Source organism: Bos mutus, chromosome 1 (assembly GCF_027580195.1).
Source record: "Bos mutus isolate GX-2022 chromosome 1, NWIPB_WYAK_1.1, whole genome shotgun sequence".
In the NCBI taxonomy this organism is placed as follows: domain Eukaryota; kingdom Metazoa; phylum Chordata; class Mammalia; order Artiodactyla; family Bovidae; genus Bos; species Bos mutus.
Genome location: NC_091617.1, coordinates 121,308,836 through 121,327,556, shown reverse-complemented (window position 1 = coordinate 121,327,556; position 18,721 = coordinate 121,308,836). Strand labels below are relative to the sequence as shown.

Here is an 18,721-nt window from a genome sequence, read left to right as displayed (position 1 = left end):
GAGTTCAAAATTTGAGGATATTTATTTTTTCGTTGTTTTGTGTGTGTGTGTTTATTTTGTTTAATTTATATATTTTAATTGGAGGCTAATTACTTTTCAATATTGTATTGGTTTTGCCATACATTGACATGAATCCACCATGGGTGTACATGTGTTCCCCATCACTCCTTTCTCAGGAATCCTAGGGATACAGAAGAATTGAACAACCCATCAGACAAATTGACATTTATGGAACAGGTCACTCAACAACAGCAGAATACTCATTCTTTTCATGTGCACATAGAACATTCGCCTTGATAGACTACATCATGAATCATAGTACAAACATTAACATGTTTAAAAGGATGGTCATTATACAATCATGTTCTCTGATCATAAATTTCTCATATGATTCAGCAATCACACTCAGCTATTTATTCTAAAGAGATACAAACTTACGGTTATACAAAATATGTACATGAATGCTTATAGACATTTTATTCATAATCACTTAACACTAAAAATAACTTAAATGCCCTTCAATAAGTCAATGGATTTAAAAGTAATCACTCTTCTCTTAATGGGTTACTATTGCAAATACTATTAAGTACTATCAGTATACTACTGTATACAATAAAAAGGAACATGCAACACTACTGATGAATCCCAGAGACATTATGCTGAGTGAAAGAAGTCAATGGCCAAAGGTTACGTGCTGTATGAGTCCAGAAATATGAAAACCTGAAAAAAAAACAAAAAAACAATGTATTTGGAAGAAGAACAGATTAGCTGATGCCAGCAGTCTGGAAAAGGGAGAGGTTTTAACTATTACATACTGAAAATCAAGATCAAGTGAGCTTTTGTCCTTCTGCTCCATGGGAGCTTTCTGTCCTCCCAGAGCTCACCTTAGGACACCTGCGTTACCTTTGACAGGTATACCACCCCAAACTCCCCACCTGCCACTGTCCCCACAATGGGTTGCTCCAGAAGCAAGATCCTTAGGGCTCACCCCCCACCTCACAGGGTCAGTGAAAAAATGATCTTAGAGAGATGGGAATATCAGACCACCTTACCTGCCTCCTGAGAAACCTGTATGCAGGTCAAGAAGCAACAGTTAAAACTGGACATGGAACAATGGGCTGGTTCCAAACTGGGAAAGGCATACATTAAGGCTGTATATTGTCACCCTGCTTATTTAGCTTATGTGCATGAGAAATGCCATCCTGGGTGAAGCACAAGCCGAAATCAAGATTGCCGGGAGAAATATCAATAACCTCAGAGATGACACCACCCTTATGGCAGAAAGTGAAGAGAAACTAAAGCACCACTTGATGAAAGTGAAAGAGGAATGAAAAAGCTGGCTTAAAACTCAACATTCAAAAAACTAAGATCATGGCATCCGGTCCCATCACCTCATGGCAAATACATAGGGAGACAATGGAAACAGTGACAGACTTTATTTTCTTGGGTTCCTAAATCACGGCAGAGTGTGAGTGCAGCCATGAAATTAAAAGACGCTTGCTCCTTGGAAGAAAAGCTATAACAAACCTAGACAGCATATTAAAAAGCAGAGACATTACTTTGCCGACAAAGGTCTGTCTAGTCAAAACTATGGTTTTTCCAGTAGTTATGTATGAATGTGAGAATTGGACCATAAAGAAAGCAGAGTATCAAAGAATTGATGCTTTTGAACTATGGTGTTGGAGAAGACTCTTGAGAGGCCCTTGGACTGCAAGGAGATTCAACCAGTCAATCCTACAGGAAATCAGCCCTGAATATTCATTGGAAGGACTGATGCTGAAGCTGAAGCTCCAAAACTTTGGACACCTGATGTGAAGAGCTCACTCACTGGAAAAGACCCTGATGCTGGGAAAGACTGAAGGCAGGAGGAGTAGGGGATGAAGAGAATGAGCTGGTTGGATGGCATCACCAACTCAATGGATATGAGTTTGAGCAAGCTCCAGAAGTTGGTGATGGACAGGGAAGCCTGGCGTTCTGCAGTTCATGGGGTTGCAAAAAGTCGGACACAGCTGAGCGACTGAACTGATCTGAACTGAACAATTACAAAGGTTTTAACTATTACAAAAGAGTTTAACTAATACAAAGGAGTAAAAGAAAAGCATTGTTTGATGTAATGCTCTGTTCCATATCCTGATTATGGTGATTGTTACAAGAATTTATACTAATGTTAACTCTTACAGAACTGTACATCAAGAAAAAGGAAAGTTTAAAAATAACCTTAAGTGACTTGCTGGAGATTATGTGGCAATTATGTGATGAATCAGAAGAAAAGGCAGATTAGATACTTTTGCTCTGGGCCTTCAAATACTTATTGAAAGAAATGATTTGATAAATGAAACAGCAACTACTTGCATAGGTCATAATAGTTATTTGGTAATACAGTTGACCCTTGAACAACACTGGCATGAACTCCATGGATTCACTTATTCATGGATATGTTTTCAATAGGTACTAGCGTAGAACTCAGTCTGTGGTTGGTTGAATCGTGGATGTAGAATAGATGATAAACAGTGAGGCTCAGTAGTCTCAGCCCAGCATGTTTCCCCAATGGCAAAGATGGAAGGGCAAGTGGAAACATAAAAGGACTCTTGGAACTGCCACATCACCGCTTCCATATTATTCTTTTGCTAAAGAAAGTCATATTGCTTTACCTAAACTGAAGGATAAAGAAATATGCTTGGAACCTTTAGGAAGAGAAATATAGCAGAGAGTGTAGAAGCAGGAAGGATAGTTGAAAGGAACAAAATGTTATTTAAAACACTAAAAATTATTATCACAATTTTAAAAATTAATGTATAGTTGACCCCTTGAACAAAGCAGGAATTAGGGCCACCAACCTCATGAGGTCAAAAATTCTAGTAAGACTTTATAGCCAGCCAACCTGAATCCTAACCTGTATGCCAGGCAGGAGAGGAAGATTTGATCCCTAGGTTGGGAAGATACACTTGAGAAGGAAATATCAACCCATTCCAGTATTTTTGCCTGGGAAAATCCCATGGACAGAGGAGCCTGGAGGGTTATAGTCCATGGGGTCACAAAGAGTCAGACATGACTGAAGAGAAGGCATGGCATGGAAAGCAAACCCGTGGCTGATTCATTTCAGTGTATGGCAAAAACTACCACAGTATTGTAAGGTAATTAGCCTCCAATTATAACAAATACATTAATTAAAAGAAAAAGACTGAATCTCTAGGTGAAGATCTAATTCATACAGAAATGGAAAAGCATTTAAGTACCTGGGGAGTGAAAAATGCCTTTGTGGCAACATAAAGAGAACTTTGTATCAATAATGTATTCTTTCTTCTTTTGTATTGGCTATAAAAACTGCTCATAGTTTTATGAGCAATTGCAATAAACTTCTCAGCACTTCCTCTAAATGTTTCCTCATCTCTTGTACCTTCATTTTATTGGTATTAACAGTATTCCTCTGGACTATCCCCAATTCATTTTAAATGGGTGTGAGATTATGAACATCAATGCATGATACCTTAGCTTAAGAACTAGTGACTTCAAAGCTGTATATCATGATTACTATCAACAATATACTCAGTATTCCAAGAATAATGGGGGTTGCTCCTGACCTTTTAAATAAAGGGCCAATAACATGGATTTTACAAAACTGTAATTCACTACCTTGCAATACTCGGGCAATCTTAACAATTTTGATTAAAAAAATATCTTTGCCAAATGACCCAGAGATGCAAATTTAAATAACTGCAGTTGTTCCTCTTAATGCTTACTCAACACTGATTAATTTCAGATGTGTCAGACTCAAAGGTTTCCACTGCCAAACTTTCTAAATATTCCTTTTAACAGCTGAAAGATATCAAAAGTTAAAGGAATAAAAAGTAGTTTAATTTGGACATGCCTTAAAACCAAGCTAACTAGCATAGGATTAATGCTTGTTTTATTTGGAAGGATCTTAAATTTGGAAAAACATTCTTGTATCCCTTGATTACTGGCCTGTGTCATTTGCCAAGAATGATCATACAAGTTTATTCATAATATGGTGGTAGGATGCTTCTACATACCGTAATTGTACAGCACATGCATGAGGACCTTATGCATAAACCAACAATATAAGAAATATTAAACTGAAATTAATCTTTATACTATTTAAAATTCCTTTTTAAACTTTTCTAAACATTTTATGAACAGTTTAATAATTTTAATGTTCTATCTTTGTGGAAGATTGTTGAAGATTGGCCTCACAAAATTGCACTTGGAAATTCTAGGACTCCTATTATTAAAGATGATTAGACTGATACAGAGAAAATTTGCATTCAAATAAAAAACTGTATAACTCTTCATTTAAGATCAAAAGTCATTAGTATACATTCAAAATCACTGAAGCACTTAAAAAAAAAAAAAAAAAAAACCTCTACTTGGACCTTACCCCTAAAAATTCTAGTTTTTTTGGTCTGAGTTAAGATATTAGTATCAGCATTTTTTAGATGCTGCCCCAGGTAATTTTAATGTGCAGGCTAAGTTGAAAAACAGTAATCTGGTGTTTTCTTTTAAATCATTGTGGTATGACCCCCATCAAAGATGATAAAATCTTAGGCTTTCTATCTAGAAATACAGGGACCAGACCAAAGGGGCAATCAGATTCAGGTTTCCACTGATACACTGTGCAGTGTAATGTTGACAAAGGAGAGAGAAGGGAATCAGAGATGACAGATGCTGAGATGATTGTGAAAAACCTGAAATGCTTATCTTGGAAAGCATTTAGGAAAACTACAATCCATTTGCACTGCGAACACATAGAAAGAGCATTCCACTTAGTCTGTGTTCCTTTAGCAAGCAGACCAAGAGCAAATAGGAAGAAGTTATGAGGACAGTTGACAGCACAATAGAAGGAAAAGCATTTTGCCAACAAGATCTTTAGGCTTCCCAGATGGCTCAATGGTAAAGAATCCGCCTGCCAGTGCAGGAGATGCAGGTTCTATCCCTCAGTTGGGAAGATCCCCTGGAGGAGGAAACAGCAACCCACTCCAGTATTCCCACCTGGGAAATCCCATGGACAGAGGGGCCTAGCAGGGTACAGTCCACGAGATCTCAAAGCGTCGGACACGACTTAGTGACTAAACAACAAGATCTTTTCAGCCACGGATGAGCAATCTGCGAACCCTCAAGCAGAGGTCAAGTGATCTATGCTGGACATGGGAAGGAGGCTAGACTATGTGACCTTTTACTTCCCATTATACGAATAACCTGAGATAACATCTTGAAGCTTCTTGAAATTTCTCAAACTGAGACTGTGCTTTTGGAAGTGAAGAAGCAAAAGACTGAGGGAACTCAGACTACTGTTTGGAATCAAAGTTGTCTATACTCGTGAGATGTCTCTTTATGTGGTTGCACCAAATCTAACTTAACCAACTTAGCATTGGTCGACTCTCTGAACCTAGTATGCCCTCAGGAGAAATTGGTTATTTTCGTCTTCCAATACAAAGGATTAGGTAAAAATGCAACAGGTTAAGTGTGGAAAAGATAATAGAGGGTGGAAAGATAAGAGAAAACAGTTGTGATTACTGCTATTAAATATGTGAAAGAGAAGCCCAAATTAAAAGGCATTCATTTTTTTCCACATAATTTTCAAATGTACAAAAATACACTTTAAGGAGAAGTTACAAGAGACAGTTCAGCACCATTAAGAAAATGCTTTGCTGTGTCTGTGTCAAGATTCAATAACTTGGCCATCAGCGGATTCCAATGCAAGGGTGGTAAACTGTATCTATAAATCTAAATCAAATCTATAATATCAGATTCAATGATATTATATTGTATCAGGCACAGGCATATAAAAGACACCTAATAAACAATCCCTAAATGAAGTTTTCAAGTACATTCTGGATGATCATCAACCAGGGAAACTTGAAAGGGATTTTTTTGCCTAGGGTGATAACAGGAAAGAGACTGGACTACGTAGCTTTTAAGACCACTCCAATCTGGAGTTTCTATTGTTTGTTGTTAAGAGCCCATCATAGACACCAAGTCATGTCCAACTCTACAACGCCAGGGACTGCAGCATACCAGGCTTCCCTGTCGGTCACTATCTCTCAGAGTGGCCATGATCATATTCTATTGTTAGATGATACAAATTAAATCCCCAAACCCTAAAATAATGCTAGGTTTTAATTATTTTAAAATCAATACATAACTAAATCTATCTTCTTCAAATATATATCTTTTCCTTAAACATATGATTAGTATATTAGGTAAAAATAAGCCATCTTGCAAGCCTAGAAAACTAAGTGGGTTTGTTTTTTTTTTAATTGAAGTATAGTTGATTAATTGATTAATTGATTTGCAATGTTGTTAATCCCTGTTATACAACAAAGTGATCTGAATGCAGAGTTCCAAACAATAGCAAGAAGAAATAAGAAAGCCTTCCTCAGAGATCAATGCAAAGAAATAGAGGAAAACAACAGAATGGGAAAGACTAGAGATCTCTACAAGAAAATTAGAGATACCAAGGGAACATTTCATGCAAAGATGGGCTCAATAAAGGACAGAAATGGTATGGACCTAACAGAAGCAGAAGACATTAAGAAGAGATGGCAAGAATACACAGAAGAACTGTAAAAAAAGATCTTCATGACCCAGATAATCACGATGGTGTGATCACTGACCTAGAGCCAGACATCCTGGAATGTGAAGTCAAGGGGCCTTAGAAAGCATCACTACAAACAAAGCTAGTGGAGGTGATGGAATTCCAGTTGAGCTATTTCAAATTCTGAAAGATGATGCTGTGAAAGTGCTGCACTCAATATGCCAGCAAATTTGGAAAACTCAGCAGTGGCCATAGGACTGGAAAAAGTAGTTTTCATTCCAATCCCAAAGAAAGGCAATGCCAAAGAATGCTCAAACTATCACACAATTGCACTCATCTCACATGCTAGTGAAGTAATGCTCAAAATTCTCCAAGCCAGGATTCAGCAAGACGTGAACTGTGAACTTCCTGATGTTCAAGCTGGTTTTAGAAAAGGCAGAGAAACCAGAAATCAAATTGCCAACATCCACTGGATCATGGAAAAAGCAAAAGAGTTCCAGAAAAATATCTATTTCTGCTTTATTGACTATGCCAAAGCCTTTGACTGTGTGGATCACAATAAACTGTGGAAAATTCTGAAAGAGATGGGAATACCAGAACACCTGACCTGCTCTTGAGATATCTGCATGCAGGTCAGGAAGCAACAGTTAGAATTGGACATGGAACAACAGCCTGGTTCCAAATAGGAAAAGGAGTACGTCAAGGCTGTATATTGTCACCCTGCTTATTTAACTTATATGCAGAGTACATCATGAGAAACGCTGAACTGGAAGAAACACAAGCTGGAATCAAGATTGCCGGGAGAAATATCAATAACCTCAGATATGCAGATGACATCACCCTTATGGCAGAAAGTGAAGAGGAACTCAAAAGCCTCTTGGTGAAAGTGAAAGTGGAGAGTGAAAAAGTTGGCTTAAAGTTCAACATTCAGAAAAGAAAGATCATGGCATCCGGTCCCATCACTTCATGGCAAATAGATGGGGAAACAGTGGAAACAGTGTCAGACTTTATTTTTGGGGGCTCCAAAATCACTGCATACGGTGACTGCATCATGAAATTAAAAGACGCTTACTCCTTGGAAGCAAAGTTATGACCAACCTAGATAGCATATTCAAAAGCAGAGACATTACTTTGCCAACAAAGGTCTGTTTAGTCAAGGCTATGGTTTTTCCTGTGGTCATGTATGGATGTGAGAGTTGGACTGTGAAGAAGGCTGAGCACCGAAGAATTGATGCTTTTGAAGTGTGGTGTTGGAGAAGACTCTTGAGAGTCCCTTGGACTGCAAGGAGATCCAACCAGTCCATTCTGAAGGAGATCAGCCCTGGAACTTCTTTGGAAGGAATGATGCTAAATCGAAACTCCAATACTTTGGCCACCTGATGAGAAGAGTTGACTCATTGGAAAAGACTCTGATGCTGGGAGGGATTGGGGGCAGGAGGAGAAAGGAAAGGGGACGACAGAGAATGAGATGGTTGGATGGCATCACTGACTCAATGGACGTGAGTCTGAGTGAACTCCAGGAGTTGGTGATGGACAGGGAGGCCTGGTGTGCTGGGATTCATGGGGTCGAAAAGAGTCGGACACAACTGAGCGACTGAACTGAACTGAAATGTACTTACATTCTTTTTTAAATATACTTTTCTATTATTATTTATCATAGGATTTTTTTTTAATTGCTTTACAGTGTGGTTTGACATTTAAACCTTATTTCTTTCCATACCTCTCTGTTGTGGACCTGACACTTCTTAGCGGAGACTCCCTTCCAAATAGTGACTTGGGATCCAGACACCTTTGTATATATGCTTCAAGGGTCGCTATGATGGGCCCTTAAAGATTTGGGCCTTGGAAGTGATCCACATCACTTCTGCTCATAGGCCAGTATCCAAAATCAGTCATAAGACCCCACCTAACCATGAGTGGGTGGAAAATATGGGAAGCACATGGATATGCAGGAAGAGTAACCACCACAAATGTAAACCATCACTGAGGATTTATATTCTGGGCTACAAGCATCTGAGCTCTCCCAATTAATCATGTCACATAGACAAGCTCTCATTTTGCACATCTTGTTCTGTCCTCATTTTAGACCTCAAAAAAAAAAAAAAAAAAACCCAAAAGCACTGGAATAAATATTTGCAAGCAAGTCTGCTAAGTGTTGAAACTGTTTGAAAAACAGTACATACAATATGCTTCCCCCCAAAATATAACCTGAAATTTTACGATCAAAACAAATGTCCCAAATTCAAAGTTATAACCTTTGTAATCAACAAAGTTCAGTTCAGTTCAGTTCAGTTGCTCAGTCGTGTCCAACTCTTTGTGACCCCATGAATCGCAGCACGCCAGGCCTACCTATCCATCACCAACTCCTGGAGTTCACCCAGACTCACGTCCATCGAGTCAGTGATGTTATCCAGCCATCTCATCCTCTGTCGTCCCCTTCTCCTCCTGCCCCCAATCCCTCCCAGCATCAGAGTCTTTTCCAATGAGTCAACTCTTTGCATGAGGTGGCCAAAGTACTGGAGTTTCGATTTAGCATCATTCCTTCCAAAGAAAGCCCAGGGCTGATCTTCAGAATGGACTGGTTGGATCTCCTTACAGTCCAAGGGACTCTCAAGAGTCTTCTCCAACACCACGGTTCAAAGGCATCAATTCTTTGGCGCTCAGCCTTCTTCACAGTCCAACTCTCACATCCATACATGACCACAGGAAAAACCATAGCCTTGACTAGATGGACCTTTGTTGGCAAAGTAATGTCTCTGCTTTTGAATATGCTATCTAAGTTGGTCATAACTTTGCTTCCAAGGAGTAAGCGTCTTTTAATTTCATGGCTGCAGTCACCATCTGCAGTGATTTTAGAGCCCCCCAAAAAAAGTCTGACACTGTTTCCCCATCTATTTGCCGTGAAGTGATGGGACCGGATGCCATGATCTTTGTTTTCTGAATGTTAGATGGGGCTTAATGTCCATTTTTCATATCCTCCTTTTGAACTATAATTAGTCATTATAACTCTTCGATCTCATTGTTCTCTCTCACGTCTTTATCACTTTACACACTTGATTCACTGTTTGTTGCCCTTTAAACATCTCAGATCTGCCAGATCCTTTACCAATTTTAAACAGTTCAAAATATATACTCCTTATTTGTATAAAAATACTTTTCCCCAAGTCTGTTTTACTCAAACTATTACTGACATGCAGTCAAGAAGTTTCCAAACTCTGTTTTTTCTTTCTGACATTATCCACATAACAGCTCTTCCAAACAATTCAGTTTTTGAATAAATTCATACAGGTCCATACTTTTGAAATTATGAAGTTTTAATTAATTACATTATTGATCACATTTCTAGCACAATACTGAATAGATGTTAAAATGGTGTTAAAACCAACAAGCCATACCCAGGGAGCAGTGCAATCTGTAACTATGGTAACAACATTAGTTTCAGTGAAAATGCACCTCAAGGACACACTCTCCTTGGCATTTGGAAATCCACTGTTTTCACATATTTCTACTTTAGAACAATTTCTTAAAGTGTGATGATAAAATAGAGAGTTTTTAGTCAGTATATCCTGGAGTAGGGAATGGCAACCCACTCCAGTATTTTTGCCTGGAAAATTCCAAGGACAGAGGAGACTGGTGGGCTATAGTCCAGGAGGTTGCAAAAGAGTTGGAAACAACTGAGCAATTGAACACAAGCATGAGTCAGTATATAGATATAACGCTTTTGAATTTTTTAAAAAACTGTTTTAAGATGTATAAAACCAAGTTCATTCAATTCAAAATACTTACTGAAAGGCTAATACAACATATGGCCACCAAGCAGGTTACTCATAAACTGACCACTCCCTGTCTCCGTCCTTTTGCCAGGATGTTGAGGATAACAGAGGTATGGGTTTCTTTTTATAACATCTTAGTACTTTGTACATTACTCTATCCAACTTGGGGCCACCTACATATTCTTTTATTCAGGAACAGAGTGTACAGTCTTTCTCATCTTTACCTCATATATCATAGCTAAAGAACACAGATTTATTTTTTATTTTGGGTCTGTTAAATTGAAAACTCCTATTTCCTTCAGGGATCATTTTGATTCAAACACAAAATCTCAGACATAAAACCAACTCCCAATTACTCATTCACACATACAAGTACCTACTGTATGCCAGGCTACAAGCTAAGTTCTAAAACTGAAAAGACTGGATAAGGACCAGTCCCTTCTGTCCGAAGCTTATGACTGGGCTTTCCTGGTGGCTCAGTAGTAAAGAATCTGCCTGCTAAGGTAGGAGACACAGGTTTGATCCCTGGTCGAGGTAGATCCCACATGCCATGGAACAGCTAAGCCCATGCACCACAATTGTTGAGCCTGCACTCTAGAGCCCAGAAGCTGAAACTACTGAAGCCTGCATGCCCTACCGTCAGTGCTCAGCAACAAGAAAAGCCACCAAATTGAGAAGCCCACACACTGCAACTAGAAAGTAGCCCCTGCTTGCTGCAATTAGAGAAAAGCCCATGCAGCAAAGACCTAGCATAGCCAAAAATAAATAAATAAAATTCTAAAAAAAAAAACAAAAGAAGCTTATGGCCTTATTGAGGAAAATGAAATAAGTAATTCAGTATGTTAAGTACTCAGGAAAACAGTTCCATTTAGAGAGGAAGTATAAGCAATTATCCCTGTTCAGTATCAATTGGTGTGTAGTAAACTATGTGGAACCTAGTGACTCAAAACAATGTTACCTTTGTCTCTTGTGGCTCTGTAGGTTAACTGGGGTCAGCTGGGTGGTCCTTGCTTGGGGACTCACATGTGGTTGCAAAAGTCAACTATGAGGACAAGTTATCTGAAGGTTCAATTGAGCTCAATGTCCAAATAATTCACTCAGTGCCAAATGATGATGGAATTGAGTTTTCACTATTGGAGTGCTTGTATGTGGCATGGACTTTCCACAGAATGGCACCTGGATTCCAAAAGGAGAGTCTAGGAATGAATGTTCCAAGAAATCAAAGCCATGAGGTCCTGCATCACTCAGCTTGGAAGTTATACAGAGTAAGTTCTACTGCACTCCATTGGTTGCAGACGGCCCACCCAGGTTCAAGGTGAGAAGGAACCATGCAGAGGGATGAATCTTGGGATGGGTCATTGAGGACTGTCTTTGGAACTTGGCACAGAAACCTAAATCACTTAGGTTTCAAAAATACACATACTTTTAAATTTCCTCTCCTCTTGGTTCACAGAAGATCAAAAGGAAAGCACTCAGGACAATATGAAAGTCAACAAAGTCACTATAGAGTTATATGAGCAGCACCTGACTTTAGCCAAGCATCCAGGGTGCTGCTGCTGCTAAGTTGCTTCAGTCGCGCCTGACTCTGTGCGACCCCATAGACGGCAGCCCACCAGGCTCCCCTGTCCCTGGGGTTTTCCAGGCAAGAACACTGGAGTGGGTTGCCATTTCCTTCTCCAATGCATGAAAGTGAAAAATGAAAGTGAAGTCGCTCAGCCGTGTCCGACTCTTCGCGACCTCATGGACTACAGCCTACCAGGCTCCTCCGTCCATGGGATTTTCCAGGCAAGAGTACTGGGGTGGGTGCCATCGTCTTCTCTGATCCAGGGTTCAAGGCATATCAAAGGAGGGAGGGATGATCAAGAAAGGTGTGAAGGCAACATCTGAATAAGTGAGAGTTTAAGCAAATTAGAACTACTCTAGTACACTTCCCTTCAACAACTTCAGCAGGAACAAACTTCCTTAATCCCCCAAAACCCAAAAAAGAGATGATTTTCAGTTTGTCTGAATCACCCAATCATTTTCCCACAGGAAACCTGTCTTCAGTGCTGCACTTTACTAGCCCTGTGCTGGTTATGAGAGGAAAAAAATGTGATTTATCCTTCCCTGCCACAAAGGAACTTATAAAAATACATTTGGTTTTTATAATCAAACTCTTAAATTTTCTAATGTCATGGAAGTTATTTTGTCTACTCAAAACCAATTATTATTTCAGTTGTAATTGAGTCTGATCATATCTATACCGAAGTTGTCAATGGTCCATGTCACCCAGTGAACACAGATTAGCAGTTTCTAAGGTAGATAAAATATAGAAAACAATGTACTTCATCAGTGCTAACTGGGAATATGCTAGCTATCCCTTATTTCAGAATAAGGTGTCCCAATTCCTCCTTTTAAAATACTGTGCTGTATCTTCAAATTAAAAAAGCAATTCCTGAAAGAAATCATACAATTAATATCATTTTTACTTATATTCAGCTCAGTTCAGTCGCTCAGTCCTGTCCGACTCTTTGCGACCCCATGAATCTCAGCACGCCAGGCCTCCCTGTCCATCACTAACTCCCGGAGTTCACCCAGACTCACGTCATCGAGTCAGTGATGCCATCCAGCCATCTCATCCTCTGTCGTTCCCTTCTCCTCTTGTCCCCAATCCCTCCCAGCGTCAGAGTCTTTTTCAATGAGTCAACCCTTCGCATGAGGTGGCAAAGTACTGGAGTTTCAGCTTTAGCATCATTCCTTCCAAAGAAATCCCAGGGCTGATCTCCTTCAGAATGGACTGGTTGGAACTCCTTGCAGTCCAAGGGACTCTCATGAGTCTTCTCCAACACCACACTTCAAAGGCATCAATTCTTCAGTGCTCAGCCTTCTTCACAGTCCAACTCTCACATCCATACACGACCACAGGAAAAACCATAGCGTTGACTAGACAAACCTTTGTTGGCAAAGTAATGTCTCTGCTTTTGAATATGCTATCTAGGTTGGTCATAACTTTCCTTCCAAGGAGTAAGTGTCTTTTAATTTCATGATGCAGTCACCATCTGCAGTGATTTTGAGCCAAAAAAATAAAGTCTGACACTATTTCCACTGTTTCCCCATCTATTACCCATGAAGTGATGGGACTGGATGCCATGATCTTCGTTTTCTGAATGTTGAGCTTTAAGCCAACTTGTTCACTCTCCGCTTTCACTTTCATCAAGAGGCTTTTTAGTTCCTCTTCACTTTCTGCCATAAGGGTGGTGTCATCTGCATATCTGAGGTTATTGATATTTCTCCTGGCAATCTTGATTCCAGCTTGTGTTTCTTCCAGTTCAGCGTTTCTCATGATGTACTCTGCATATAAGTTAAATAAGCAGGGTGACAATATACAGTCTTGATGTACTCCTTTTCGTATTTGGAACCGGTCTGTTGTTCCATGTCCAGTTCTAACTGTTGCTTCCTGTCCTGCATACAAATTTCTCAAGAGGCAGATCAGGTGGTCTGGTATTCCCATCTCTTGAAGAATTTTCCACCATTTATTGTGATCCACACAGTCAAAGGCTTTGGCCTAGTCAATAAAGCAGAAATAGATGTTTTTCTGGAACTCTCTTGCTTTTACATGATCCAGTGGATGTTGGCAAGCTGATCTCTGGTTCCTCTGCCTTTTCTAAAACCAGCTTGAACATCAGGAAGTTCACAGTTCACGTATTGCTGAAGCCTGGCTTGGAGAATTCTGAGCATTACTTTACTAGCATGTGAGATGAGTGCAATTGTGCGGTAGTTTGAGCATTCTTTGGCATTGCCTTTCTTTGGGATTGGAATGAAAACTGACCTTTTCCAGTCCTGTGGCCACTGCTCAGTTTTCTAAATTTGCTGGCATATTGAGTGCAGCACTTTCACAGCATCATCTTTCAGGATCTGAAATAGCTCAACTGGAATTCCATCACCTCCACTAGCTTTGTTCGGAGTGATGCTTTCTAAGAGGCCCACTTGACTTAACATTCCAGGATGTCTGGCTCTAGGTCAGTGATCACACCATCGTGATTATCTGGGTCATGAAGATCTTTTTTGTACAGTTCTTCTGTCTATTCTTGCCATCTCTTCTTAATATCTTCTGCTTCTGTTAGGTCCATACAATTTCTGTCCTTTATCGAGCCCATCTTTGCCTGAAATGTTCCCTTGGTATCTCTAATTTTCTTGTAGAGATCTCTAGTCTTTCCCATTCTGTTGTTTTCCTCTATTTCTTTGCATTGATCACTGAAGAAGGATTTATCTCTTCTTGCTATTCTTTGGAACTCTGCATTAGGATGCTTATATCTTTCCTTTTCTCCTTTGCTTTTCGCTTCTCTTCTTTTCACAGCTAGTTGTAAGGCCTCCACAGAAAGCCATTTTGCTTTTCTGCATTTCTTTTCCATGGGGATGGTCTTGATCCCTGTCTCCTATACAATGTCACGAACCTCATTCCATAGTTCATCAGGCACTCTATCAGATCTAGGCCCTTAAATCTACTTCTCACTTTCACTGTATAATCATAAGGGATTTGATTTAGGTCATACCTGAATGATCTAGTGGTTTTCCCTACTTTCTTCAATTTCAGTCTGAATTTGGCAATAAGGAGTTCATGATCTGAGCCACAGTCAACTCCTGGTCTTGTTTTTGCTGACTGTATAGAGCTTCTCCATCTTTGGCTGCAAAGAATATAATCAATCTGATTTCAGTGTTGACCATCTGGTGATGTCCATGTATAGAGTCTTCTCTTGTGTTGTTGGAAGAGGGTGTTTATTATGACCAGTGCATTTTCTTGGCAAAACTCTTAGTCTTTGCCCTGCTTCATTCCGTATTCCAAGGCCAAATTTGCCTGTTACTCCAGGTGTTTCTTGACTTCCTACTTTTGCATTCCAGTCCCCTATAATGAAAAGGACGTCTTTTTTGGGTGTTAGTTCTAAAAGGTCTTAGTGGTCTTCATAGAACCATTCAACTTCAGCTTCTTCAGCATTACTGGTTGGGGCATAGACTTGGATTACTGTGATATTGAATGGTTTGCCTCGGAAATGAACAGAGATCATTCTGTCATTTTTGAGACTGCATCCAAGTACTGCATTTTGGACTCTTTTGTTGACCATGATGGGTACTCCATTTCTTCTGAGGGATTCCTTCCTGCAGTAGTAGATATAATGGTCGTCTGAGTTAAATTCACCCATTCCAGTCCATTTCAGTTCGCTGATTCCTAGAATGTCGACATTCACTCTTGCCATCTCTTGTTTGACCACTTCCAATTTGCCTTGATTCATGGACCTGATATTCCAGGTTCCTATGCAATATTGCTCTTTACAGCATCGGACCTTGCTTCTATCACCAGTCACATCCACAGCTGGGTATTCTTTTTGCTTTGGCTCCATCCCTTCATTCTTTCTGGAGTTATTTCTCCACTGATCTCCAGTAGCATATTGGGCATCTACTGACCTGGGGAGTTTCTCTTTCAGTATCTTATCATTTTGCCTTTTCATACTGTTCATGGGGTTCTCAAGGCAAGAATACTGAAGTGGTTTGCCATTCCCTTCTCCAGTGGATCACATTCTGTCAGATCTCTCCTGAAAAAATTTGAAAGCATATTCAGTTCAGTTCAGTTCAGTCGCTCAGTTATGTCTGCCTCTTTGCGACCCCATGAATTGCAGCACACCAGGCCTCCCTGTCCATCAACAACTCCCAGAGTTCACCCAAACTCATGTGCATCGAGTCAGTGATGCCATCCAGCCGTCTCATCCTCTGTTGTCCTCTCTTCTTCCTGCCCTCAATCTTTCCCAGCATCAGGGTCTTTTCCAATGAGTCAGCTGTTTGCATCAGATGGTCAAAGTGTTCGAATTTCAGTTTCAACATCAATCCTTCCAATGAACACCCAAGGCTGATCTCTTTTAGGATGGACCAGTTGGATCTCCTTGCAGTCCAAGGACTCTCAAGAGTCTTCTCCAACACCACAGTTCAAAAGCATCAATTATTCGGTGCTCAGCTTTCTTTATAGTCCAACTCTCACATCCATACATAACCACAGGAAGAACCATAGCCTTGACTAGATGGACCTTTGCTGACAAAGTAATGTCTCTGCTTTTTAATATGCTGTCTAGGTTGGTCATAACTTTCCTTCCAAGGAGTAAGTGTCTTTTAATTTCATGGCTGCAATCACCATCTGCAGTGATTTTGGAGCCCAGAAAAATAAAGTCTGACACTGTTTCCACTGTTTCCCCATCTTTTTGCCATGAAGTGATGGGACCGGATGCCATGATCTTCGTTTTCTGAATGTTGAGCTTTAAGCCAACTTTTTCACTCTCCTCTTTCACTTTCATCAAGAGGTTCTTTAGTTCTTCACTTTCTGCCACAAGGGTGGTGTCATCTGCATATCTGAGGTTATTGATATTTCTCCCGGCAATCTTGATTCCAGCTTGTGCTTCCTCCAGCCCAATGTTTCTCATGATGTACTCTGCATATAAGTTAATAATTCTGAAAGAGTTGCGAATACCAGACACCTGACCTGCCTCTTGAGAAACCTGTATGCAGGTCAGGAAGCAACAGTTAGAACTGGACATGGAAAAACATACTGGTTCAAAATAGGAAAAGGAGTACATCAAGGCTGTATATTGTCACCCTGCTTATTTAACTTATATGCAGAGTGCATCATGAAAGCATGAACTTGAAAAAAAATGTAAAGGCTTTTGGTTTTTGCTTAAAGGTCAGACTCTATTTAGTTTTCCACATTGGCCACAAGGTGGTGCTCTGATGTCATAAGTTAGCATGATTTGTAACATGTATATTTATATAAAGACAAGTGAAAATAATAAAACATAATTTAATAATCTCATTTTCAAATATGCATTTTCAATTATCTAATCATTTATGCTCAGTAGAAGAAAGTTATGCTTTAATTTGTCCATTTCTCACCTGGAAGTTGTGCTGTGTGCTTAGCCACCTAGTCATGTAGGTCTCTGCAACCCCATGCACTGTAGCTTGCCAGGCTTCTCTGTCCTTAGTGATTCTCCAGGCAAGAATACTGGTGTGGGTTCCCATATCCTCCTCCAGGGGATCTCCCCAACCCAGGGATCAAACCCAGATCTTCCGCATTGCAGGTGGATTCTTTACTGTCTGAGCCACTAGGGAAGCTCTGTCAAATATAAAATTCTCCTGAGTAGATGCAGGATTTTATATCATGATGTGATTTCCTTAAGGACTCTTTCTATCATTGCAGACTACATTCCTAAAGGAAAAATTACTGAACTTAAACCAGTGCTAAGAAAAATGTCTTCTAAAGCTATTTTAAAACTTATTTTACAATATTGTATTAGTTTCTGCTGTACAACAATGTCAATCAGCTATATGCATACATATATCCCCTCCCTCTTTAGCCTCCCTCCCACCCCACTCACCACCTATAGGTCATCACAGAGCACCCAGCTGAGCTCCTTTCAATAAATAAATAAAATTACTTTATAATTAAGCACAGAGAAGTTCATTTCTTATTAAAATCTACATGATTTTTTTTCTCCTTCTACATCCCTTAATTCTCTTTTGCAATCTAATATTTACTTTAGGATGAAAATAATTTGAAAGGAACAACCTTTTCCTTAAATTATTGATAGCATGCATGATATTTTCCTTTTATTTTGTTAAAACTGTTCTTTAAGTTGTTAACTTGCTTTGTATTGTTAAATAGGTAGAAATTCTTTTCTAATTTTTCAAAATAGTTTAAGTAATCAGATTTTTAAATCATTTTCAGTCAAGGTAGAATAGCATGGTAAAAATAATCATTGTTACTTGATTTACCAAAAAAAATAAATACCACGTCAAAAATCAGCAAATAACTTACTTTTCCAAATGAATATTTTCTAATTTATTTCAATCTATTAAGAATAAAACTAAAATATTAAAAACAATCTTTAAAATTAAAAAGAAAACTGCAGGATGATTCAAAATTTATAAAGTCCACATATCCCTAGTGTATATATCCACCTTTCCAATTTTCTGTTTCTTTGTACTAGAATAACTTAGCAATATAGTATTTTGGATTTTTAAAGCATGTTTGTGTGTACAGTTTTCTACTCTTTCATTACTTTTTAGTGTATTTCTCTTTAAACGTAATCCAAAATTCATTGCTTTCATTGAAGAGCTTTATGTATTTGCCCCTGTTTCTCTCCAATGGCTTTTTATACAAAGACTCATACTAAAAGAAGTATGGAACTTGCTATTCTGAAACATCACAGATAAACAATGTTGCTTAACACAGGCTGCTTTCATGAAGTCTTGAAGACTTCAATTTTCCAAAACACCCAGTATCTAGGTGTTTACTGAAACTGACTCTTAACTGATAATTCTGTTTGACTTTCTTACAACTTGAAGGGATTTGTTGTATGAACCATTCTGTATTCCAATG

General features: G+C 39.2%; 1 long non-coding RNA gene across 1 annotated transcript; it reads right to left on the bottom strand.

The window, feature by feature from the left end:
• Nucleotides 1-210: 210 nt before the first annotated feature.
• On the bottom strand, nucleotides 211-17,654 carry LOC138991024 (uncharacterized). The gene is made up of 2 exons (XR_011467086.1): nucleotides 17,236-17,654; nucleotides 211-720 (listed from the first exon to the last, which is right to left on the bottom strand). It is a non-coding gene; the product is annotated as an uncharacterized lncRNA (long non-coding RNA).
• Between the last annotated feature and the right edge of the window lie 1,067 nt (nucleotides 17,655-18,721).